At 37.0% G+C, this 27,811-nt stretch overlaps 1 protein-coding gene across 2 annotated transcripts in view; it reads right to left on the bottom strand.

Moving 5' to 3' along the window:
* Nucleotides 1–27,811, bottom strand: part of NCK2 (NCK adaptor protein 2) — an 84,898-nt gene that overhangs the window by 42,016 nt on the left and 15,071 nt on the right. The window contains exon 2 of one of the 2 annotated variants that reach the window (XM_066313711.1): nt 10,787–10,858. The exons of the other annotated variant lie outside the window; for it this stretch is intronic. The gene's annotated coding sequence lies outside the window, so the exon portion shown is untranslated. The remainder of the gene's footprint in view (nt 1–10,786; nt 10,859–27,811) is intronic. 2 annotated transcript variants of the gene reach the window in all.

Raw genomic sequence — 27,811 nt, 5'->3', positions numbered from 1 at the left:
TACTTGAAAAGGATATTTCTATAGCCTTTTTTGGAACAGTATGCCTGTTATAAAGTAGGCAGTGTTCATTTTCAGCTTCTGACAGATGATTTAAATTTAAAGTTCTATTTCAAAGGACAAAAAATGGTATTCTACAGGAACAAGCTGGTATTAGAGCAGCTCATGTTACAGTTACACAGTACTAGCTACAAGCCTTATAACTTACCTATGCTTAGAAGATAGCAACAGTAACAAAAATTACAGTGAAGAGAAAACACCTCATCACATCTTTAACTAAGCTTAGTATAGTCACCAACAGATAAGGCAAAGGGCTTGTAAGAAAAATCTATCTCAAATCTTTCCATAAATAAGGGATGACAACCTTAAGGGATTAAGAAAACCAAACAAATGTGTTTCAGTTTGTTTGGGGCATGTGTTTTTTTAGGGTATGTGTATCTGTATGTCATTCAGAAAAACAGAAAAAGATTAACAGACAGGAAAATCTCAAACAGTATTTTTGCAAGAAGTTATTTCCCCATATCTTGAAGACTATACATCTTTTCCTGCCCTTTTATCATATACTTATCAGAAAACACAAGGAATGTGAACTGTCATCTTTGCTGATTTTAATTTGTTGAAAGATGAGGAAAAAAAAAAAAAATAATGCCTGAATGTAAAGCAACTCCAATGTCAGACAGTTGGCTAATATCACACTTCCTAGCAAGCCCTTCCTCCAGCCTTCACTCTCCCTGTGCTTGTGCCATCTGCCCTCAGCCTCTCTTTCCTGCACCTGCTGCTGCAATCCCCAGCAGCAGGCAGGGCTCAGGCAAGTACACGCAGCAGCTGCAAGTTTTTTTTCTGCCTCCACCAGCAGCCTAATGCAGATGCAGTGACAGTGAATGACCCAACCTGTGGTGACTATTTCCACTGTTAATGCAAAAAGTCTTCTTGCTTTATTTTGAAGGCAATCAAGAGCAATGGTACATTCTAGACAGCAGTGGGAAAACACAGACTGTGCAGAGAGAACATCTTCAGACCTTTTGACTGCAAACAAAACAAGACAAACAGGAAGGTGGCAGCTTTTCTGGCCCATTTTTCTTGGCTGCAGAGTAATCACAACAGAATCTCAAACTGCCTCACATTTAGATATAGCAAGAGGGCCAAAAAAGAGCATTGGCTCACCTTTTCCTGAATTCTGATACAAACAGTTCGAGAAAAATGATGCAGTTAATAAACTCTGAGGCCCTAAAGAAAACTTTTGGAAAAGAGACCTCATCTCACCTCTAAATCAGCAGCAATGATTAATGACTACATCTCTGCGTTGGTTTATGGGTGTTTCAGTGTTTCTGCAAAGTCAGAGACACAGATAAGCTTAATGTTTGTTGCTGTTGCTCTGCATGGCTCTCTCTCCACTCCAGGCAGACAGCATTTAAAGTTTACCTCTCTGTTCAGAAACATATGAAAGCAAAAACAAACAAGATAAAAGAGAAGAGAAAGCCAAGGAAGAATAAAACATACCTTAGGTGTCTACATAAGGCAAAATTACAAATCATTTCCCACCTAACAACCCCTCCACAGTTCTTTACAAAAACAGAGTAGGAGAGAGCCAAGCACATAAGGTCAAAAAATAAAATCAGATGCTCTGCTGAGAGGATATTTAGGTAAACTTAGCTATTTGACAGACTGGTGATACATGGCTCTGTGAAAGAACAAATTAAGTGTACCCCTGTTCACGGACTTTCATCCTTACTATCAATAAACCTTCCTTCTTGAAATTAAACCAGTCAGCCACTCAGGACATGGTGAACACCGTAAGATTTTATAAAGGAGACATCCTTGAATTTCTTTCAAGATTCCAAATAATGAAGTGTTTGCTGCTGCTACTTTTCCCATAGCTCAAACATTCAATGGTCTGCAGGAGTTACACTTCTCTGGAAGTATTAGTACATTTCTGTATTGTATAAACAAAGAACAGTCCTCAGACATAAGAAGTTTAACCTTGATCTCACACAGAAGGACAAAGCTCAGAATCACTGAGGATTGCTACGTTTTACTGCTAATCCCTTGAAACACCGCTACCTACTTTTCAAGGGATTTCACTTTAAACTGTCTATAAAATGCTGAAAATAAAACTGAACTGCTGACCTTCTGTTCCCCAATGGAAAAATCATATATTCACTTTTTAACTAGAAAGAGGAAGAGATGTTTGTTCAGTTCAAAAATCCACTTATTTCCAAAGTTTTAAAGAGGGGGAAAAAAAAAGAATATATTGTCCATTCCTAGACAAAATTCACTCTATAGTCTTAAGCAATTTATCATTTGCTTTTCCAAAAATTGCCCCAATCTACCCTGTAACAGTAGGAAAATGAGAAAACAAGTTTAATTTTTATTATAATTTTAAACTTTCTAGTTCACAGAGTATTAAATAATTCGAAGGTTCTGTTCAAACTCTGCTCCCATAAACTTTCCCGTTTACTGTCATTTTGAATGCTGAATAAGTTCTTAGATTTCTGGATTTTCTTATGAAGTCACCTGGATTAAAATTTTGATCCAATATCAAAGGATGCATGTAGCAGCACGTGTGTGTGTGGGGGGGGAAGATACTTCTCAATTAAAATCTCAAGGCAAAATTCCAAAGCTGAACTGGGATTAATAAACACCTATTTCTAATATCTAGCAGAGTTTCTCAGGCATAAAGCTGTTTTCTAGAAGCAGGGTCTTTGAATAGTACAGGTAAAAATAATCACTGGACATAAGATACCATTCTTGATTCTGTGCTTATGCATGTAACCACAAAGGCAGCTTGAAAGATGCAGTATTAGATTTCATTAAGAGACAGCTAACAGTATTAAATCTATTCCTCTATAAATCTGTACATCTTCCTGAAAAAGACTGGAACATGAGATAGTTACTCAGAGAGCTATGCTCTTAATTTCCTGATAGGACATGTACCCAGCAAAAGCACAATTTAAATAAAGAAACACTCTTGGATCTTTTATGAGACGCAAGTGAATTCTGCAGCTTCACAAGTCTCTCATCAGTCACACTGATGCTGTGCAAACCAAGAAAGTATAAGCCAAGAAATGGCAATTCCAGTCTCCCTGTAAAATTATTTGTTCTTCCATCTAACAGCACTTGAGAGTCAATACAGGAATCCTCTCTTACTACTCCCAAAACACAACGCAGAGGAAACACTATCCCTCAAACTTACCCAATCAAAACACGTTTCAAAATTACTTGCCCTGTAACTTTATTTAAATTTAAAACCAAGGCCACATTTTTGGTCTGGATTGCTGATAGCATTCATTTATTTCTATCAAATTATTTCTTACATTTCTTCCTCCAGTTCAAGTTAAGACCTCTTCCAAAAAATTGTACTTGTGAGTGCTCTGCTACACAATTATAGCAGTTAGCTATTGTTAATTCCTCAGCTGATGGAGAGGGTCACAAAGCCAAGAGAGAAACACCTTTCACAGAACAGGAAAGAGGATGAAAGGGGATTTTCTAAAACCCTTCTTTTAAAACCCCAGGAGTGCTTCAGAGAACACATGCTTCTGTAAGTACGTTAGGAAGACGCTCCTTATTCTGAGCTCTTATATTGCAGTTCAGGTGCCAGCTGCTCTAAGACAGCTCACACACACAATCTCAAAAGTTGTTCCACTGCTATTATCCCAATGCAATTTTCCATTGCACCAGATCTGCTGCTCAAAAGAAAAAGCTTCTGAAAGTAAATTTTCATTGTAGGGATATCTGACTTTTTCCATAGAAACAGTTATCCAAAACCAAAAATAAGCAATTAGGAAAGGCTGCATTTTTAGGAGCAAAACACAACATTCAAGACAAACCAGCATTGCCTCCTGATGCTGGTCTTTCACCCTCCTTTAATCCTACTCTCACCTTCAGTACTTGAACAAAATCGAGTACTTCCAAACGCCTCTGTATCTCCTCCAATTATTTTTCTCTTCTGTCAAATGTCTCCAAAGCTTGCTTTTCCTGAGTAAAACCTCCCTGCAATAATTTGGTTCAAAATTAAACATTTGGTTTGGGGTACTACATTACATTCCCTTTCATCCAGAAATTTTATGTGCTCTTGCACTGGTGAGACATTCTACCCTCACATGCCCACTCCTTACTCCTGCTAGATAACAATAAAATGCACCAACAAAAATGAAAGGGAAATAATAGCAGTCAAATAATTTCCAAACATGGAGACAGCTTGTGTGGATTAACAGCTGTACAAGAACAAAGATTAAATAAAGGAAAAAACAGGTTCAAACCCACAGGTCTGAAATGTGGAACTTTAGCCACAGAGTTCCTGTTCCTTCTAGATTAATACAAATTTAAAAATTTATATTGCTACTGATTTTCAATAAAAATGACTATGCCATTGCTCTCATACCAGTTCAGCTGGAAGTCATACAAAATACTAAGGTGCTACACTATGCGGTCAAGTACTAAGTGTTACATCTAGTCAATATCCAAGATGGACACACCACAACCCTGTTAAAAGTAATGTTACAACTGAAGTAGACAATTTCTTCATTACCTAACTCAGACCTTACTCAAACAACACAACAGTGTTACCAAATCTGGACCAAGCCTCAATGAAAGGCTTTCTGAAGAAAACTGATACAACAAATACTGGGAGCTGTCGAGCAGTGTATGAAAGGAGCAGCAAGTTACAACCCCATGACTAAACAGAAATAGGAGCCAGTATGTAAAAATTCACAAATCACCTCAAGGTAAGAGAATAAAATAGAATATAAAGAAAACAGAGAAAAAAGATAACTGGAACAAGCAGGAAGATGTTCTCATCCCCTCCTTCTCTGAGCCCTGGGGAGAACTTACAGAAGGAGACATCCCTTTTCCTTTCCTTACCACAGAATCCCTGACTGTTTCAAGTGACTAATACCAAGCATTTTTACTTTATTTGTTCTTTAGGCTCTTGCAAATTAAACTCTGAGGAACAGGTCTTGATCTGAATTGTTATTTGATGCCTTGTTCCTGCTCCTCTAGTGTGTAATAAATACATCTAGGTTCAAAAAACTCCACCCTGAAACCAAGCTATAGTCTGTAAAGCTAAGCAGCACTATGTCATTTCATCAAATATTGCCCTCAGTTTTGTTTCTCTTATTTTCAAGAATTTTGCAAGATTAATTAGGGTACTGACTCAGGATGCAGAAATGCCAAAATGCCCAGCCACCACCTACAGGCCAGAATCTTTAGCTGACCAGTGACCAACTTTGTGCTGTCATTTTTCTCCCCTTCTCCTAAACCACAGGAAGGAAGCAGGTCACAACGATCAGCAGGCTTCTGATCTCTCTGCCACCTTTTTTCCTGATAATATAATGCAGCAGCTGCTCTTCACACAATGGACATAAGCCCAGCATACAAATGGGACACCCCAATGCTGGCCACATAATGATGTGTGAGCAGTCACATGGAAGAAGACTTACCAGCTCACAGCTCAAGACTTCCTGAAGTTTCAGTAATTTACTGCAGTCAGAAAGTACATTACAGCAGCCCAGCATCCAAAGAGTGCCTGAAGTGCAAGCGAGCAGCTAAGAAAGCTAGATTCCATTATCCCTTTCAAATTCTATGGAGCACAATTGCTAAAGCCTTGTCTATGAAGTAGTTTCAAAACCAATTTTATAAACATACATACACACACAAGTTTTGTAGTTCTAGTAAAAAACATTTAAGCAAACTCAGGGATGTCAACACCCTTTCATTTTGAGATCAATATTACCATGCATCCAGATCTTCACCATCATAAACCAGCCCTCCAGCAAAAATGGAACAGACCTTTGCAGATCCCATGCAAATCCAGAGCTGGCAGGAAACACGATTCAGTAATCTTCCGGGAGAACTAAGCAAGGAAAACTAATACTCTGACTGTTTAATCTTGAAACACAAATAAAGAGAAGTCTAACCCTCATTCAACAGCATTTTTGGGGCTGGAATGTGATAACCTGAGAACTAATGGTATGAGACAACTGAGCTTATCAGGGAATGTGCTAAGAGCTATGGATTTTGGTGCAAGATAGAGAATTCAAAATCAGCCTCTTGGGAAATTTTGGATCCCCCAGTGACCTGCTGCTTCAGGGAAATAATCTCTCTGACATTACCTGCTGTACCTGCTAGCATGAGGCAGATTTCTAGCTCACATACAGTAACATGTCTGCTAAGATGATGGTATTGCACACTTAAAAAAAAAAAATCAGGCTACTGGTAAATTTTAAGTATTAGTACAAAGAGGTGGAACAAGCAGTCACAAGGAAAAGGTGTGCTACAAAAATTCAAGGACCCAAACCAGAAAGGAAAAAAACAGTCTGAGTGGCAACATGAGTGCCTGGAAGGATTACATATAGAGCTGGCGAATCAAATATCAGGAGAAGGATCATTTAAAAGAAAGGTGGGGGAACAAAAGAGAGGATGGGGCAGGTAGAAAATAGGCTACACCAAGGCTTTATTGTGGGGAAAAACTAAGAGCAGCTGACACAAACAACAGCCTCCAAAATAAGGAGGGATGCGAGCTGCAATCGATCCCTGAAACAGAAGGGTGTGAGGAGACAATACATAGGAAAGCACAGCTTAAATCCACAATGGCAAGGAATTTGTAATGTCTTAAAATCAGGCTCTCAAACTAAAATCAGGGAAAGAAAAAAACTGTAAAAGGTCTGCATCTGTATGCGTGGTATTCTATGCTTTGTGTTGATACTGGCTCAAAAAGTAAACAAGGCAAGCTCATTTTCTCAGTCCTCTCTGCTTAGTAGAATTGCAGCTTTGTTACTACAGTGCAAACAGTAATGGCAATCCAAGATTAATTAACCAAGTTATTAGAAATGGAATTCTACAAGAAATAACACTCAATTCACTAACTTTGAAACATTCTTCTCTTCTGTGAAATTCACCAATTTCAATATCTAGATAACACACCAAACCACTTGGCTCAGACAAAGTCCACATTGGCTATTTTACACCAAAACTATTTCCATCACGAAAAAAATGTGGCCACTGTTATATTTTTACTGAAATTAATTTTCCTGCATTGATGATAGCTGTACAGGGTTCTCTGATGAGGAATCCATATGGACTGCCGGTTAAAGCACACTGCAAAGGATATTTGTGGGCTGTAACAGGTACTGCTGATACCTACAAGTATGAGTTGCACCTTAAACTATCAAAACTAGAAAAAAGTAGATAACTGACTCATATTTCATATTCAACTTCCATATTATTAGTAAATTAAAACATGCCTATAGTTCAAGAAAAGAACTACAATTACTACAAAGAGAAACAGAAAAAATGCAGTAAAGAAAAATAATTATAAAAAAACAAATAATGCAATCAGGGAAGATCAATTTCTTCAAAGTGTGTATCTGTGGTAATGGAAGTCTAAGAAAGGGCTGAAAGGGTTCTTCCCCACTGTCCTCAATTATAGGTTAGAAACTATTATGCCACTAGCATAACAGGCAGTATTCTATAAATTCATTCCTTACAGTAAATGTCTGTAAATATACTTAAGTAACACTGAAGTTACATTCAAAGTCTCACAATCACTTTGGGCACCTGAGATAATTGGCATAATTACATAAATATTTTTCTAAGGGAAAAGAATCCAGACATCCAATCAGCATATACTTTTCATTCTCTTCATAACTGTCAGAATCAAAGTTTCCCACAACTAACTAATATGAAACACTGAGAATAGGTATTGTTTTCCTTGGGCTAAAAAATATCCAAAATCAAGAACTACAAAAATGCTGAATCACAGAAAAATACCAAGAAATATTCTGATATAGCATCACAAACAGTTCCATCAAGTTGAAATGCCTCTGTTCAAGAGCTTTTTGCTCTTGAACAGAGGAGGAGGATCAGTCTGTCAGAAGCTGTGTGCAGGTTCCCTGTCTCAAAATGTGAAGAGCTCATGTCTTTCATGGTTGCTCTGAGAATCTTACAGACAAGGATTTCTGCTCTATGCTGTGGTATATGCCTTTGACAAATCTGCTGAGTACAAAGACATGGAGAACTTTGCTCATACCAATTTGGTTCTGATCTCATCAAACAACCTCCCTCCTGTGTACAGAGGTAACCCTAAAGAACCAAGTGCTCCATACAAGTGTATCATGTCTTAAAAAATCATAGAACATTTCTCAGAAGATTTTAATCTAAAATAAAAAATGCTTAATTCACATATCAATATTGCAACCACTTTTCAAAATACTTTATTGTGAAAATACAATATGAGATCTTATTTTTGATTCAATTACTACAAGTGAATGATGGACAAGTTCAAAAGTACAGATTATCACTACATAGAATACCATGTTAAAGGAGATGGAGAGGAATACAAACAACTGAAAAAAGCCAGCTCGCCCAGCTATATAAAAGACGACCTGGGAGACCTTGATAACCACAACAAAATCCTGTAAGGATACATGATTGCCTGCAATTTGGTGAAATTTAAGGACTTTGTGCAATTTCTGAAAATTAACTTTCTTGCCAATTTCATTTCCTTTTTAAAGTGCAAAAGGTTTACTATGCTATGGTTCAGCAAAACATTACAAATGTAGGCTTTACTGAACCTACACCTACATATTAATTTCCTTTTGGGAACAGCATTAGAATGCTCCAGCTTTTGCAGATTGACAAATTTACCAAGCTGAATACAGTCAATCAGAAACAAGCACATGAATGAAACAAGGGTAAAATATTAATACAGTTAATTTTGTTACTGAAATTGAGTACCCTCAATATTTGCTGTGTACAGTTAGACCACACTCATTCTTCAGTAAAAAAGAAAAAAAAAAAACGAAAAGAGAGACACTCCTTACACCCCCCACTAATTAACAGGTCCAGGGCAGTCCTTTCTCACCTCCTTTCAGTGAGCTGTTATCTATTTCCTGCCTCCTGGAGAAATACATAAAACCCTCACCTGATCTAAAGAACTCCATTTTGGGCATGTTTAGTTACCTTCCACATTTACTGGATTAAAGAGTAAAAAAAAAAAAAAAAAAAAAAAAAAAATTACTCAAGGTGCCATATATATCACAGCAACTAGCTCATGAGATAAAGAAGACTAAGTACATAACCAAGATTTCAGACACCTATTTTCTTTAAGTGAGCAATGGAATATTTTAAAAATTATTTTCACTGAACATTGAGCTTAAAATTATTACAAAAAGGACAAGAAAGAGATTTCAAAGATAAAACTCTAATGTATTTATACTACATATTTGAAATAAATACATAATTTAGCCCATAGGCAATAAAATACCAGCTTAATTTTGAGAAGAAATTATTGCAGAAAAATAATTTTACAAGTTAATAGTTTGATGAATCATTTGATTTAGGACTATGTATTTATTTTGTTTTCACATTAACAGCTCTTTCAAGAATATTTTGATTTTGCTATTTATACACCACAGAAAAAGTATTAAAGAAAACTTACTGCAATTTCTACTCCAGAAAACTAGTACAAAAGGTTTTGCACTATTAGTCTTTAAACACCAAACACCTAAGTGTTCAAGGTTACACTGATCTGTTAGAAGGACCAGGGCTATAATTTTTTCCAGTACATTTAAAGACCTATGTTAGATAATTTGAAAATACAGTGCAAAAGCCCACTATCTCAGTATTACTTCAGAATTTCCTTTTCACTTTAAAGGAAGATCACTAACTCGCAAAAAAAATACGAGACATAGTTAAGACTGGATTGCATTTTTAATTCTAACTGGCTCACCTTCACTTTATTGAATAAATCAATCTAATTTGAACATCTCATAACACCTAATTGAACAAGTATTTAACTGAACTCACAGCAAATATCAAGGCACACAACAACTTAATATATTGCTTTCCATTTGAATGCTCCAAAATGACAACAATTGGACTTCATGACTTCCCCCTGAAGTAGGTCACATTACTTTTATTTTATAAACAGAGAATTTGAGTACGAAGTAGCAAGTCCACCTGTTAAAGTACTGAATAAAGCCAAGATTCCATGCTGCAGCTACTGCAATGCTGAATGTGTATTCCATGTTCTGCCATTTTGCTTTTATTTTCTGGTTCAGTTGCAATGAGTGTGATTTCTTAAAGGTTTCTGTTAATAAATTCCTACTAATTCACAGAGACCAACTACAGCTACTAGAAACTGACAACAGAGTACACAAATTGAAAGAAGTTAGCCATACTCTACCCCAAAAAACTTCTACAGGAATATCAGCTTTATTAGATTATTTCGGGTCTTCAGAGTCAGCCTAGGAAGACGCTCTCTGTACACTGAATGCAATTCTCTTTTGCTCTCACATATACCTTCTTTCCACCCAATACTTTCAATACTCAACACCTTCAAAGCTATTACTTAGTTTTTAGAATCCAACCAAAGAATAATACAAAGCCTGCCCCACCAAGGTTTAATGACGACTGATTCTCCTCCATACTTCCCACACCATCATGTTGTGCTTTCAGGCAGCACCTTCAGGGGAAAACATCCCAAGTCAAAGCAGTAGATAGCAGGAGATGGAAGCCATAAAACAGGCTCAGAGTATTGATTAAGAACTAGATATTCCACTATCTTTTTTTTTTTTTTTTTTTGAAAGTAAGAGCTAGAACTGATTTGCCCCAGACCACCGACAGAAAAGACACACTATTTAATCATATTTAATCATTCATTCAGCAGTTAAAAAAAAAATCAAAAAATCACAACTACACTGCTATTACATAAAAGCCAAAACCAAGCAATACATCCAGTTTACTTGTCATCTTAAGTTACGAAAATAACCACTGAACTTGAACCACTCACCTTTGACACACTGTTAAAAGGATCCAAGCAGTGAAAGGCAGGACTCTCCAACAAAGTTATACACACCACCACCTGAAACAACAAACATATACTTCAGTTCTAGCACTAAACTTAGAACACTTCCAAATGGGTAATTTAGCTTTCAGGCTGTCAAAACCTCCTATGAGATGCTGAAGAGTGGGCAGAATGGCTTGAACTTGATCCACCTGTTTAGCATAAACACACCCCATCTTCACATTTAACTTCTCTCAGTGAATACAAGGTGATTTTAACTCCAAACAATCCAAACTATGTACAAGATAAGCCTTCATAATACACAGGAAAATGAATCAAGAAATGGAATCAAAAATTCAGCTTTTGAAAGACTGTATTTTACAAAGCACCATTATTTACTATTTCCTTCACTCTTGCATAGTCAGTTTAACCTGACTGAATTTTCTAATAAAAAGAGAATGCCTCTACATGTGGAAAATCATACAGCAACAAAAACATAGTCAGGAGTTTCGTAGGGCAGTGAAGTATTTCCATGCAGAAGGCACTCACACACATACAGATGTGTAATTCAGCTCGATTACTACCACATGTGGCTTGGAGCCTTCCGGCACACGAGATGGTGACCCAAGGAGAGAGCTCTAACAGCAGTGCTGAAGTTTGTCAAAGGGTCAGAGAACCACATTCAGGGAAATTCTAGCTGGATGTCAAGAAGGCACAAGGGTGGCTAAGCAAAGCCACATACCCTCTGTGAAAGTGATGGGCCTTCTTCCTGGGTGAGTCTCAGATTCTATGGATCATGGCCCCAGGGGCAGCCTCAGCCCTGACAGAACAGGATGGCTTGTCCAGAGGTCCCTCCCTGGCCTTCATTGTTCTATTAAGTATTTCTGGCCACAAAAGTAACTGTTCAGAAGAGAGGTCAGAGTATTTAAACACTTATTTCTGGTTTTTAGTGACTCTTCTAACATCACAGAATGCCTGATGAATTCAGGGACTGAAAATCCATTAAGATCCAATTCAGAAAAAAGAAAAAAAAATTCTCAGCAACTTGTGCTGCAGCTTCTACCTCATGCCTCATAAGGACAAGGCGTTAAAACTCCTATACAACCCCAGGCCACTCATGCACAAATGTTTCTGTTCAAAATCTTTTCTGAACAGATTCCAAGCAGTTGTGACTCCCCAAAAGAATCCTAAGAAGAAATTAACTTCAAAGGAGCAAGTCGCCCAGTGACCCATTGCACAATAAGGAAGTGAGGGGAGAAAAATTGACAAAGGTATTATAAATACTGTACACAAATGTTTCAAAGTGAAATTTACTCTCCCATTCATTAATAGGTGGAGTAACAGAACTACTAAGCCACAGTTTGACAAACATTTAAACCTAAACATATTGTTAGGGGGTAAAGAACACAAGACTCCCTGACCCTCAGCTCCTGGAAGTACACTCTTTGCTCCCCAGCAGCTGCAAGGGGAGACAAACTGTTACCACCCTCCTGAAAAACACACAAGATTAAAAACAATAAATGAATTATGGAGGACAGCAAATTATGAGGAAATGTTATTCCAACGGAAGTGCCTCCTGATCTAGTTCACCCCCTGAATGAAGATTTGCCTGTGACAGCAGAAACAGATGAGACTGGAGGGTGACCAATCGCTTCTCCACTGCCAGGTGGTGGCTGGAATAGCTGCTGCCCCGCCTGGGTTTTCAGTGTTCTGCAGACGCAGACCACAGGCAACAACGCTTTGCTGTAGCAATTTTTCTAACCAATTACAGACTTTAACTGTGTTCCCACTGAAAAGTGCTCTATTGAAATTGTGGGAAAATATCAAGTAAATGGGAAATATACTTTAATAAATGAAGCAACATTAAAACCCTGAGGCAGAGCAGATCTATTTTCCTGCTGGCTGAATGTTTTATAGTACATGTTTTTCTCCTGTCAATAATATAAGGACATTTTTAATATTAAGCGATAAAAATGAGAAAATAAAAATCTCCTCATTATTTTGGTACAAGATTTTCTGAATAGTACTATCCTTCCTTGACCTACTTCACAAATCATCTATCACTGAAGTGCTGTACCAAGTCTCCGATTTTGTTAGGGTATTTTTGTTTTGTTCCTTAAAGAAAAACACAACAGCTCCCTCAATTATTGCTTCCACTTCACAAATGCACACTTGTAAATAGAACATATGTTTGAAAGTGAGCTGAAAAACAGCACTGTTCCTCATCAATACCTAAAAAACTAGCCCTGTATTTATTAGTCAGATAGAGAAGAAGTACGGTTGGGAAAAGAAAGAGTCCAAATTTCATCTAAACACATAAGAAAAGAATGAGTCATGTGTTTATCTCAACATAACAATGCTAATTTCCTTCTGTACAGAAAGAATGGTTTTATTTTGGCAGCTCCATTAACACACTTTGAAAGCAGTTTGGAGTGTTAATGGTGATAATGCAAATAGTGAAAGGAAGAAGATGCACAAAAAACCATCACTCCTAACAACACTTAGATTGAAACAAAACTCTGTTAGATTAACAGACACAAGCACAAGATGTAAACTGGTCTCTGTCCTTCTTGGGTTCAGTCCTTCCACATTGTGACCCCATTTTCTATTTTTCTCATGATAAAAATCTTCACTTGGCTTTGGAAGAGCCAGAGGAAGTTTTCTGCTAGAGTCACACTAACAGTCACTTCCCCAGAGGAGCAGCCAATTTCCATCACACATTCCCACAGTCCAAAATTTAGCCCAAAACACTGTGATTTGCCAAGTGACACAAGCACAGCATGGAAACCCAGACCTCAAACATTTCACTTATATTTAGAATGCTCCTCGAAATGTTCCTTTAAAATGTGTTCCTTGAAACAATCTTCAGTTACAGAAGTTCAGGACCTTTCTTTTCAAGGGTTGAAAAATTGTAACAGCAGTTATGGTTTGGGACTATCTGCCCCCAGGCTGAGTTTGCAACACACATGAACTCTTCTGGTTCTCCTGCCATATCCTATCAGCCAGGACTAGAAAGAAATATTTGACAGCACAAACATTCTAGGACATAAATTGTTAAATTTTAAAGGGTACAAAATTATTTCCAACTGCCCTCAAAAGCCTTGCAACACATAGGACTTAGTGTGCACCCAAAAGACAAACTGGGGCAGCACCAGAAAACTTGGGAAATCAAATCAACAACTTTTCTGCAAGTCAGCAAAGGAAATGGAGCCACAGAGATGGGCAGTCTTCTCCCATGGTATTCCCAGTGCCCATCACTTCTGTGCCATTTAGCACGAGGTCCATTTGCCATACCTCACTCAATGCATCTACTACTGGAGTAATGTCAGCCCTGCCACATCTAAAATGCCACAGCTCCTTACCACTCATGAGTCTCTTCATGGCCTACATTACCCTGAGGCCCAGAGCAGAGGAACAGAAGACTATGACAAGGAATAGAAATGGTCGAGTATAGGAACTGGATGAACATGGGATTATAAACACACAAAGCAAAAAGACAAATTTATCCAGTCTTCAATAGTCACTTTAGTGACTCATTTGCTTTCTAAATCAAGGTCGGCCAAACACAAGGACTATAAAAGTTCCACAGTAAAAAGCCCCTGTCAATAGTCAGAAATAAAAATTTGAACTTGATGCTTGCAAACGAACACCAGAAGGTAAATACCAGTAACATCTAATATGATAAAAACCTTATTATAAAGGTTACTACCTCACAGAAAAAAATTAGTGGTCTTGATTACATTACAAGTAACAGCTACAGTTATTAACCACCTCTTCTTTCACTAATAGCTCTAATGTGCTCCTTTTTCTTTCTCTCCATGGCTAAAATCCACATGCAACCTTACAGCAGTGATTTTGATGACAATTCTCTCAGGCTCTCTTCCCAATACCCAACCACTTCCTATTTAAATTCTGACATGAAATAGCTAAAATAATCTCTTTGATACTTAATATGCTAATACACAAGAATGATCTGACCATAAACCTGTACTGCACAGAGTGGGAATTTTAACTCCAATTTATGTATTACTGGTGACCTTCTGGAGAACAAATGAAAAGCATCACATTAATACAAATGCTCCTGTGGAGAAGATCAAGTTGGCAATCTGCCAGTTCATTACACCATCTAGCTTCACTCCAACATTAAATATTGCCTTCCTTTATAATTGACTGAAATACACTGGAGCAATTGCAGGTAACCACTTTGGGCTATTAAAGTATTCCATTAAGACTTCTCCATTAGGCAGACATTTCAAAAGAAGTTACATTAAAATAGGCTATGTTCAAAATATTTTAACTATGCAGACAATTGGGCAAGCACAATCCAGTTCCATGGAGCAGCAGACAGATCAGCCTAAGCACTCAGCCTAAGCCCAATGCCTGAATTTGCTTAAAGGGAAAAAAAACCTGACAAGTTTTTAATACTCTAGTATATGCTTTGTATTTTAAACATCCTAGTCATACCTATAGTCTCAAAATAAGTCTTAATATTAGCTTTTTCTACAGCTAAGAAAATGGTTATATTAAAATAGTAATACATTTTCAGAGTCAGTATGAAACACAAGGAGAAAAGATAAAAAAGCGGGTTTACATCATATTTAGGATTTCAAAAAGGCAGCTAATTACAACGCTGCATTACAATGTGTATAACATTTTAAAAATAAAAGAGTTAAAATCCTTCCATACTGTATAGTCTATGTAACTAAGCTTTTCATCTCTTAAGATTGTGGTTCCCTAACAGCAAGGAAGCAAGTGAAATGAGGCTCTACAAGAACAGGTTCACTGCCTTGCATGCATAAAAGACTGTGAGATACTTAAAACACTGGGAAAGATTTGAGCTTGTATGCTAGCTATAAAAACGGAACTAGCGCTTGAAGGAAAGAGAAATTTCTGTGTTTAAATGGGCTTTTTTAAGTAGTCCAGGTTTGGAGTCATCACCAGAGGCTGTATAAGTTACCCTAAGAAATTCATGTCTCTGTTGAACAGCAGACAGGCAGGAAGAGGTTGTGCATCTTCCCTGTGCTCCCGTCTGGATGCAAGAGCTGTCGTGCACCTCTGGCCATGCTGTCTGTATCAAAGAGGAAGCAGTTAGACACGTATCATTGGTCCTTCAAACAACCCTTTTTTTTTAAATAAACATATACTTAGGGGAGAATAGGAAGAGAAATGCAGCTAGAGAAAACATGCATGGCTCACACTTTAATCACACAATTAAAGAATCTTTGCTGACCTGTATTTTCATATAACTCCTGCAGTCCAGTGTATATTCTCTGTACTGGAGTACACAGGCTCTGTTTTCAAAAAACAAGAACATTTCTTACATATATTTGTGCAGCCACCTGATCTACTCATGACACACAAGTAGTTGGTTGTTCAAATAATATCAGTGTTTAAAATAAATATTGTCTTTCAAAACCTAACTGCCACGGTAAGCTTCCTATTTATTCTATGTATATCCTCCAATCACTTGCATGACTAGCATCTTTTCAAACTGCAAAGAAATGAGGGTTACATCTGTTAGTAGATGCATCTGCTGAGATTTGTACAACATATATTGTACAAACTTCCATTATTTTAAGAGAAATCACATGCTTTTTGCATTCTACACATCTCCCCCAAAAGTCTGAGCTATTCAAAAACCCAAATACTGATAACAAATTACTACCTAAACTCACTGTAATATGCAATTTTTAAAATTCCTAGATTAAGCAGAATTTTCTATCTTGATACTTGCTGATATTGATCAAATTCATATTTAATTATGCTGAGCTGCAAAATTCTGTGGCAGCCCTTGCACTAGAAAAAACAACCAAAAAAACCAACATAAAGCACAGTGGAAAAATCATGAATGGGTGGCCAGAAAGATTCCCCAACAGGAAGCCTATGAAGGCATGTAATACTGCAGTCTCAAAACCAAATAACCCCCATAACCAAAACCGCACACATCTGTTGTTCAGACTAAAAATCAAGCATCAGAGCAAGTGCAAGCTGTGACCACTCTGCAAGCTGAAGGAAGCACATAACAAAGGTGCTGTGCCACCATCATAGCTCCATTTTTTTGCACTCCTATTCAAGAACTATCAGTGAAAAGTGAAGTATTCAATCACCATTTTATATCAATCTCCTATTTTTCCTTCTTTATCTGCAATAAGAAAACAGAGCTCGCAACCTTTCTTTTCTTTCTTTAAGGGTTTACAAGCTGGCTCTGTAAGGATATGGATAAATATCCCTAAAGCCCACAGAGGAGAAGCAACAAAGGTCTTGATTCATCTTTAGGACAGCTCTAACCACTACAAGAACCCTTACAAATGTATGTGGAAAGACCTGCATTGCCCATTGTAACTGTCAATAGATAAGCAGAAACTGAACTATACGTACCAAGGCTGTTCTTAAACTTTGTATCACAATACATCTCTAGGGAAAGGAAAGGATTAGACTTCAACCCTAGGTAATACTTCACTAAGTGAGTTTCTCAGGCCATGATTTGAGCATAAGAATTATTCTGGTTTCCTTAATAGGATGCTTTATTATTCAAATTACAGATACCATTTTTAGAAACATCTTAGTATCTATAGTCAGTAAGAATTTCATAAACTGGTGCTTTATACATACAGTTTAATAACTGGTTCCATTTGAGCTTCAGCCTTTTTCTTATCAATAATTTAATGCTTTGTTTGTAAAAACTGTACAACAATCCTTTCCATTAAATACAAAATCAGCTCAGAATCTTGGAGGATGACCTCAGTGGTTAGCAACTTAACAGCCCCAAGCAGCTCCTTCACAAATCTGTTTTCCCTATTGCATCTTTATGTAAAGCATTTTAAAGGCAAATACGTATACAACCCACTGGATTATACCAGTTCTCTCAAACCTCTCTACTAGAGTCAAAGCTTTTAATTCAATACTTGTAGGTTTCAGGACTGTGAGTGATGACTACAAATAGCATGTTAATATACTCTATAGTAATCTAGTAATCTGCACACATATATTACTGAAAATTAACACATCCACTGGAAAAAGATTCACGGAGAACTGAAAACAACATATTTCAATAAATTAGCTACCACAGAAGAAGGTAACATTAACAAAGTATCACAGAAACACTAGGCAGAGACAACTGGTTACCACTCATGGCTAAGATGACTAACATTTGAAAAAAGCAAATAAACCTCACAGTTATACCGTTTGAGATGATTTGCTTTGGGGGGTGAGATATAACAGAAAATGGACTGTACCAGGGGCTACAGAGAGTCAAGTAAGGTAGACTTAGGCTTCTGGAAATTCTAGCAAAAACTTAAACGCTGACTGAAATCCTTATTAGAGTTTCTATTCTGGTAAATTATTCATTCTTTCTTAGTCTGAAGAAAATTTTTCCTATGTGTACATTCAACACAGTACTGTCTGAATTTAAAATAATATTGCCACTACTGTCTTGGTGCTAAAATATATGGCAATGGTGATTTTAAGAGGGATAGGTGAAGGTCAGTGTTTGTCTTTGAAGTCACCGGGCAGATACAGAGAACTAGAGGAAATGCACAGAGCAGATTGTGATGTCTTCAAAGAAACCACTGTCAGAAATTTCTTGATAATTCAAACTGCAAGGTGGCAAGTGGATAATTTATGCTGAACAAGGCCTGGTTTGGGCACTCTCCAGCAAAAGCTGCCATCACCAACAGCTGCAGCTGTCATTCCCCACACCTGAGCCTGTTTGCTGAGGGTGTCTGGGTTTTACCCCTCCTCCAGATACTCAGCCACAAGGAATATGGATGCTCTAGGCATTACTGTCCAAGCAGAGTATCTGACACTGAAGATTTTGCAAGCTCTGCCCTATTCTTTCAAGGCAAACTGCATCTGAAGCAGTGTCAGCATGAAGAAGCCACTTGACTCAGACAGGACAGCAGAAAGAAGTCCAGGTATCCTGGCCCTCAGCCCTCAGGTGAAGAAATATATAGTGACTTCACCTGAGGGAGCAAGCTGAAGAAACCGCTCTAAACCACCACCACAAACAAGAGCAGAGATCTACTGTTTACCGAAACTCAGTATTTCATTTACAATGCCAAAAAGCACAGGGCTGAAGAATTTGAATAAATAGAATGCAATAGTAAAATTGAGGTGGGGGGAGACCACTCTACACAAAATCCCTTACTAACATCAGAATAGGCTCAAATAATATTTGGTGTTAGTACTCAGAAATGCTCTGATGAAAAATATCTTCTTTGGGAGGAGTAAGATATTTTTGTCACAGTCTATTTGTATATCAAAGGCTGTGAAAAACCGATATTTCAAATTTAAAGTTTTTCTAGGTCTCCTCTGATAGTGTAAGTGATAAAAAACAAAGTTCAAGTTGCAATAACCTGCATAATGTTCAAGTACAAAACTACCAAACTAGAGGTTCACATCTAAGAGCCAAAGGGAACTGGAAGACAAACACGTGGAACTTGGAAGTAGTTCTGCCACTTACACAACTTAGTAGACGGTACAGTGGCCATCCTCTTTAAACATGGCAGAACAGCAGTCCCCAAAATCTCCACCTTCACTGTGCAGGACAAAGATCCTTAGATCATTATCTCCTTCTGAAAATAATAGCTGAGTTACTAGGACCTCCACTTCTCAAGAACAGAGTTCCCAAAAAAAACTGGTTTTTCTTCCAAGTTAACCATCAGAAAGGCAGCTGAAGCAGTTTTTGACTGAAGCACACAGAAATTTTGCTGTAGGTTGGCAACAGGAGAAATGTTAACGCAGCTTTATCCATAGCACACAGCAACTCTAGCCACAGGCTGTGCTGCTACTGGTGTTTGGAAGATAACTAGGTATTCCAGAATCTCATCATACCCAAATAAAATTTGGCAACAGCCTATCTCCTGAGTTTTTTGCCCTGATTATTTCCCTTTCATGTCTTGTACACATTTGATGGTGTCTTATTCTACTCATTTTAATCACAGCAATTCAGTGGCAGACTACAAATGAAAATGCAATAGAAACATTGCAGGCCCTGTAACAATAGTCAAAACAAAGATTTCCTATGGCAGCTGTCAAATTAATGACATCTCCAAAGCTATCTAAATACAGTATCTGGGCAGAAATCCAATGATGTCAATTCTGTCTGAATACCCCAAAAGAGAGTCCTACTGGGGTTAGAAGTGGAAATAATTTTAAGTGCAGATTAGCTACATAAGCAGCTCCACTCTTGAAACCAGAACAAGGGAACAAAAACCTAAAGGCATGACATTTATCTGGATGCAAGCAAGAGGGGAAAAGGAGCTGTTAGACATCTGGCAAAAGGTCAAAGCCAATTACCTTGTCCAAATTTGCCCCCCAAGATAATAGCTTCCAGGTCCACTTCTTTGAAAAAAGACACATTGACTCAGGTAATTACGAAGATTTCTGCTTATCTCTTCATCCTCAATTACCATTTTGGTTTTTCCAAAATTTCTTTTCCCAAGAAAACATTAACAGCAGTAGTATAACATGCCAACTTCCCAGAAGCACAAAATAAATATACCTCAAGTCTACATAAAAGAAAATAATACTCTCTCTCATTCTGACAAATGGTATTCATTGACAAATGGTATTTTAATTTAAGAGTATGATTCCTTGCTGCTTTCCTTAAACCATTTTAATTGCTGATTTCCCTTTTTCTTTGGAAGCGTATATGTTATTGCTTAATTATGTGGCAAATTCAGTTTACTAACCCTGCAACAGAATTCTGTTTATTTGTGGTTTTAGAACAGATAAGGATCAAGAAGAAAGGGAAATAGTATTTTAATTCAACAAAGAAATAATATAATGAAATTTTTTTTCTTCCTTTGCAGGCATATTAAAATGAAAGTTTATCTGTTTTTTAAATGAAGCTATTCAAGAGACTGCTATGAAACTGAAGAAAAAAATTGCACATGCCAAATATCTGGAGCAATATATATTGGTTAGTAAATACAATCTACCTAGAAAGCCTTATCTCTATTATGAGTAGATGAATAAACCTTTAAATATAAATAAATGACAATAAAATATAGCAGACTTGTTTAGATAAAGTTTCTAATCCTGACCTGTCCAGAACATTTTCAGTGGTAAAGATATAACTCATTTTATATATATCGGAAGTGCCTCTGGTATCAAAACAGCATAAAATTCAGGAGAGAGTAAAGCATTCATTATTAATGTGGCTATATTTAGGACTGCATATTCCAAGCCTATGCTTCTTACACCAAAACTCATACAATTGAAGGTGAGTACTTTTTGTTTCTGTTTTTCTCCTGAATACAGCCATTAGCAATACTCAGAAAAGTCTCAAAACAAGAAATTTGGTCAAAATCTGGTACATTCTAGAGTACAGAGCTAATTCAAAAAGAAATTCAAAGAAACACCTAATACACCAGTGCAGGGTAGCACTCCAGAACTCAAGATAGCCTTAATTTAAAAGCAGTGCCAATGGAGAGCAGCTATCATTTTCTGACAGCACTTAATCTCAAAATCATTTTTCAGAGATATTCACAGACATCTCTTTGCAAGGCAGTAATGTTGGTTATTATCAGCTTGCGCCAAATTCAAATCAGTAACCCAGATGTTTTCTGCTGTTAGAGAACATCAGATATAATAATTTTAGCAACAATTTTAAACTTCTAAACTAACAACATTATTGCATTTTCATACATGATACAGTTAATATACTGAAAATATACAGTTTATATATATATAAAAGGATTTACTTAATTGAAAATATCTCCCAACTGAATCACACAGTCATCATTAAGCCTGCCAGAAGCACTTTGACAAAGCCTAGAACGAAATTCTTCAGCTACAATTTTCCTCAACTTTCCTTTTTTTTAAGGATATATTCAATCAATCTGTTTCCAGTTTTGTATGAGATTTAATTTTTGCATTTGCTCTCTACAACAGACTGAGCACAGTACCATGAATCCTACTTCATGTCACACAGGCACTGCAAATCCAATCAAATCCAATTACGACTCCATTAGGTCTCATTTAAATCCCATACGGTATGACAATAAACTGAATGAAATGAGAATCAGCACATTTTTCAACCATCTTTATAGGATGGCATAGATAGCAATCACAGCTTAATAAAATTTCATTTACAAGAAAGCAAATTTAGACCTACCTTTCTCTGCCAGGCATTTCAGAAAGACTTGGGAAATGCCTCTTCTTCCCACCATCCCCAGTTTGCTATTTCATAGGTCTCGAACTGTTCCTTCTGCTTGTGGCACAGAAGTTTGTCCTGGTCCCAATGCTCCAAACACAAGTAAACCATAACAAGAAGGCGAACCATAACAACACCAGGTGAACTCAACATCTACTCCAGTGATGTCCCAGTTCTTATTTTCTTGTTTGAGGTTGTTATATTTTGTTTGTCTGTTGCTTTTTAAAGAGTTCCTGGGTAAGGACCCTTTCAACAACAGGGTTACTTCATGTTGGAAAACAGGATGGGGAGATCAGAACGAAACCTCACCAATCTGAAGGGTACTGAAAAGATGATGAAATTTTTAAAAATAAGCTCTAATCCTATCTGGATTTTAAAAACTATCATTGCTAAATGTTTCAAAGTAAATTTAGACAATTTTCAGAAGCTCTGAATACTTCAGCACTTCAGTGCATGCACTTTATTCATGGATATATAATAATCAAATGTCTATCTCTTCATACAGTATTTCCCAAGTTCATCCAACTACCCAAACGCAAACATTTACAGATGTCCAGGTCTGTCCTTTCTTTTGGGAACAAAAAACTGAAAGAAAACAAATTAAAAATCCCTCATTTGCAGTAGACAGTCACAACAGCCAAAGCTCTCTCTGAAGGGTACACAAGAGCCTTCTTGAATAGCTCTTTCTCAACAGCTAACCTGACTAAATCATCTTCCTCATGCACGCTAGAAATCAAAATGTCACGATGCCATTTAAACACATGATCTGTTGCTAAAAACCAAAACCCAAGAAAACATACGCTTGTCCACTTTCAAGCCCACATGACAAATGTTTTGTTTCTAGTACAGAAAGGCTCTAAGTTTCAAGAACAGACTTTTAAATATTTCAGTCATTTCATGAAACAATTCTAGTAACAATTTGGTCCTTTATATGCCTATTGATAACCTGAGAAACAGATAAATTCCAGACTGAGAGAGGAGATGCTGATGGGGGGAGGGAAGGTAATTAAGTAATTTCAAGGTTTGTACTCCTAATTCCACAATTAAAATGGGAAGATCTGGGCCAGAGCTTTCTCAGTGCAGGGGAGATTAAAAGACAATAACATGAGGTTGGGGTTTGTTTGGTTTTTTTCCTTTCTGTGACAAAAGGAAACAAAAGGCGGAGGCCTTTCTCCATGCATGTTACTCAATCCCATGGGCTTTTCTGGTGTATTTTCAGGGGGTTTTCCGCACACACTTTAAAATGGCTTTATTGACCTGCAGAAACAAAAGCTTTGCTAAGAGAAATACGAAGACACTGGCTTCACGATCTGAACATCTTTCCCTAAAAATGAAGCTAAGAGTATCATCTCTGAGTTTTTTTTTAAACAAATAAAGATCTGAAAGCATTAAATTGTACTTGTATACTTAAATAATTTTGAAAATTCTGGTTAACTTTAAAGGAGGCAGAACAATTTTCTCTCCTTTCTGCACAATTTCAATTATATTGGTTTTCTTTGTAATTTACCAGTCCTTGCAGTAAACTATGACAGCAAATATGGATCCTATAACAAGAACAGATCCATTAGGGAAGTTTCACATCTCTAACTGCAAAAGAGCACAAGCATCCCACATGCTTCAGAACACAAAGTCTATGACATGAACCCTAAGTGCAACAGTCTCAAAAACTCACTGTTAATTGCTAGAAGAATACATACGATTTTTATCTAAAAAAATTAGTTAAAGCAACCTTTCATTTAAATCAGCAATATCACAAATGTGATATTGCTTCCAGTAAGAATTAAGTATTTTCAAAACTAGAACCTACCTACAAACTGTGAACGTATCAAGTGCTCAAATTATAACTACTGAATTTTTAGAAGCACTAAGTACCTTAAGAAAGCAGTACAACAAGCTTCACATTCTTAGCGCATTTGACATATGGTGGCAAACAGAAACAAAAAAAAAAAAAAAAAAAAAATCAGCCCAGGAACAGACATGCCATGTGAACAGGATTCAAAATTTTGGTGATGTTCCAGGAATCAGAAATAAACCTAGCATGACAAAACAATATCAAGGATTAAAAGCATGATGAACCATTCAGTACTGGTGCTGACACCATAAATGGGGTACACCATTCATTCATTCCTTTGCCAAAAAAAAAAATTATTCTCACCTTGCATTTTACTAGCTTGTAGTAACTTTACATGTGCCAACTTCCTTCAATCAGAATTATTATGTTTCCTGCTGATGACAGGCATTAATAAGCTCAGGAAGAGTCAATCAATAATCAACATTTCAAAAAATACCCAAAGCAAAAACTCAGGGCAATTTTAAAAAAATTTTTAGAGATATATTACCATAATACTTTGTGAGATACAAAGGAAACAGAAGACAGAAAAAAGAGCAGCCCCTCAGAGGACATACTAACCAATATTTCTAGTATGGGGTTCTACACCTATGCCACAAAATTTTGAAGTAGATATTGCCACACTTATAAACTTTAAGGACAAATGTTACACACTTTGCTTAGCTTGTGTTTCAGAAGCCAGTTTTAGCTTTGCTCCTAAAAAAGCTAGCTGGCTTCACCACAGAAACATGAGTCCTCTTTTCTGCAGAATACAACCTGATGGGACCTTCAAAATGAGAATTTAGGTCTGAGAACTAAACTCCAAACTGGCACAGGGCAAAAATTCCTCCTGTTTGAATACAGCTTGAAGGAAGAATCACCTCAAAGGAAGGTGGTACTACTGTTTCTTTGTCCAACCTTTCCATGTTCCCACAGGCATCTTCCTTTCCTATCAGCGCTCTCCCTGGAGCAGAAAGGCAGGAGGACTGCAGGGACCTGCTACTTGAAGACAACTCACACTGGTGAGCAGAAGACTAGATAATCCCAACTTAAACACAAGCTTTGGGAAGTTATTGGCACATGTTAATCAGCCAAAGAATAAGCTATTAGACTAATACACATATCCACAAACTTTGAATGGCATCTTGTGTATCTATACAGAAGCTTTACCAAAAAATGGTATGAGATCACAGGATCCTCAAAAATCAGAACCACAAGATCTCTGTGATTCTCAGCAAGGCAGGAATCCCCACCCCCATCTTGAATGACTGACTCCGGCTAATTACCACCAAATGTAATGAAACAATTCTTCACTAAAAAAACCAACCCAAAACAAAACAAGCCAACCACACACATCTATGATTTCAAAGAAAACCTGCAGAACCAGAAGTATGTGTAAATTGATGGCCTAAGGGCAGCAAGAGTTCTGCTTCAGGTCTACAGACTTCTCCAAACAGTACCAACACGTAAAAGAGACTACAAATCTACCAGGGCTACATTTTGATTGCTAACACAGGCTATCATATCTTCCTTAGTGCCATTACCTGCAATATCTACCAAGCAATAAAGCTTGGATGGGCATGCAATCACAGTTTTGTTTCAGAATTGCTCTTCGCTGGTGTTTTCAAAACAAGAATATGGAGACCAGATCTAGTTTTTTAGTAAGTGGCTAGTAAAGATAACTCACATGAGAAGGTCAACCAGTGAAAAAGCAGACAAAGAAACAAGACAAGAACAGCCAAAATGTTAGAGGAACACTGAAAGAGATGCAGAAAGGTTTTAAGCAATCAGCAATTCCCTTCACAGACAGGGAAGGAAAAATACACAAAGAAGACCTATGCAGAGCTTAGTTTTAACTTCAACTGATGACAACCAACTACCAATCATTACAGTATTCAGAACAATTTGATTAAAAAAAAAAAAAAAAAAAAGGATTGGCTGGTAATAGCCTTGGAACAAACACTTTTTTGATACACTGAAATTTCAGAGACAATACATTTAAGAACATTTATACACAATGAAAGAGACACACATCACCTGCAATGACTATTAAACCAAAAGAGCTCAGGTTTTAGCTAGGGTTTTATATTTGACAGCTTAAACTTTAATCCTGAAAGATAAAATAAAACGTCAACAAATTCTGTCTTTCAGAAAGGGAGGAACTGAGGAGATGATTGTTTCTAATTCTGATCGAAGTCAGAGACACATGATGAAAAGTTCGGCATACAGGGTTTCTTAAAATGGCTGACTACATGTTCTATCTTGTGATTTTTTCCAAGAGTTTCTTACCTAGGTTTCTTTAAAGATATGAATATACACAGAATTTCTAGAAAAGTTGGAAGAGGAGTTTTGAAAGAATTGTATGAAGAAAGAGGACTAACAAACAAATTCACAGTGTACTAATATCCCTCTTAAACCATTCCAAAACCAGTTTCTATATGGACAGCAATTTGAGAAGTGTATTGCCATCCTGACACAAAACCTAATGCTTCAAAATTGTTTGTGCATAAAGCGGTAAAGTTAAAAACTCTAAAATGGCCTCTATTTTATTCCTACCAAAACACACAGAAATTGCATTTCAGAAATTCCAAATTCTTGATTTCAAATAAAAACTTCTTATTGAATATATACTTGGTGCTATGTATGGTTTCACAGAATTTCAAAAGCAAAGAACAATGACTTATTACCATTGTGTGGATCTCTGTACTCCAGAAGTCTTTGAGTGGAATACCTATTACATGAACTAAGATTTTGTATTAAGAAAGTTTGCTTAAATTAATTTTTAAAAAAGTCCATTGTCTCAGAAAGAGGAAGATAATTTGAAAACACACCACATACCAAGGGGGGAAAAAACCACCAAAAAACATCTAGAAAGGAAGTGATTTTCAAGTGATTTTCCTTTCAAGGAGGAATTTTCTCCTCCTTGAAAACTCCATGAATTTTTCAGTAGTTGCCCACTGTCACCAAGAGGACATACTCTCAGCATTAGAAACCCCCCACTTGGTGTCTGTTCAGGCTCCTGACTGTGACCTCCCACCAGGGAGAGCTGCCCCGAGGGCCAGAGATCTCAAGGGCAGCTCCTGGCCCTCCTGCTACCACTGGCAAGAACAACAGCCTCCTGCTTCTCAACTCATCAGGACATGCAACTTCACCAAACTGATTTATTAAATAACACAGACCTGACAAATCAGTATCTTCTAGGAAGAAGGAAAGCATTTTTCCACTGTGTGCATGAAAACATCAGAAATGTTCGTAATCATAAACGCCTGTAAAAGTGCTGCTTTACACCACTGCAAGATCATTCTTTTGCCGTCATCTTTTTGAAACAACTGGAACACACAAGGTCAGAAACAGCAATTAACTGGCACACAGCAAGTTAAATTGAATCATAGAGATGACCTAACATAGTGGAAACTCAGAATCTTATGAAAAGCCTAAGGGTTTCACACAAATCAAAGAGCATGAGGCTGTGCATTGAGTGTTCATGAACAATTACTGTATCAACGTACATTTTTTAAAAGAAAAATTTTGGGGAAAGGATTTAGTATCATAATGTGATTTCCCTGGTGAACATTCTTATTGCTAGAGGAAGAAAGAATTAATTTTACCAAATTCTACCAGCTAAGCAACTATTGTGGCAAAACATTAATCACTCAAATTAGATATCTCACAAGTACGTTTCTTCCCTCTTTCTACATAAAAAAAAAAAAAAAAAAAAAAAAAACAAAAACACAAAAAAACACCAAAAAAACCACAACAACAACAAAAAAACCCACTTCAAAATTAATTGTCTTTGATTCTGAAGAAAATTCACAGAATTGTGTGAGCTGATCACACAACTGATTGTAAGGAACTACCTTAATAGCTTGCCTCTGCAAGGAGGAGATGCTTTTTATAACCCAAACCTGACACAACTTCCCCAAACATCTTTTCTGCATTTAAAAAGTTTACGTAAAGTCTCCAGGATGAAAAATATCTCGTGGTACAAATACTTTCAGTAATGCTTCCTCAGCTTTTACTAAACAACAAAGGCTTAAGAAATCTA

This window comes from Sylvia atricapilla, chromosome 2 (assembly GCF_009819655.1).
Source record: "Sylvia atricapilla isolate bSylAtr1 chromosome 2, bSylAtr1.pri, whole genome shotgun sequence".
Classification (NCBI taxonomy): Eukaryota; Metazoa; Chordata; class Aves; order Passeriformes; family Sylviidae; genus Sylvia; species Sylvia atricapilla.
The sequence above is the reverse complement of the archived record's forward strand: the minus strand, read 5'-3'. Positions and strand labels throughout refer to the sequence as shown.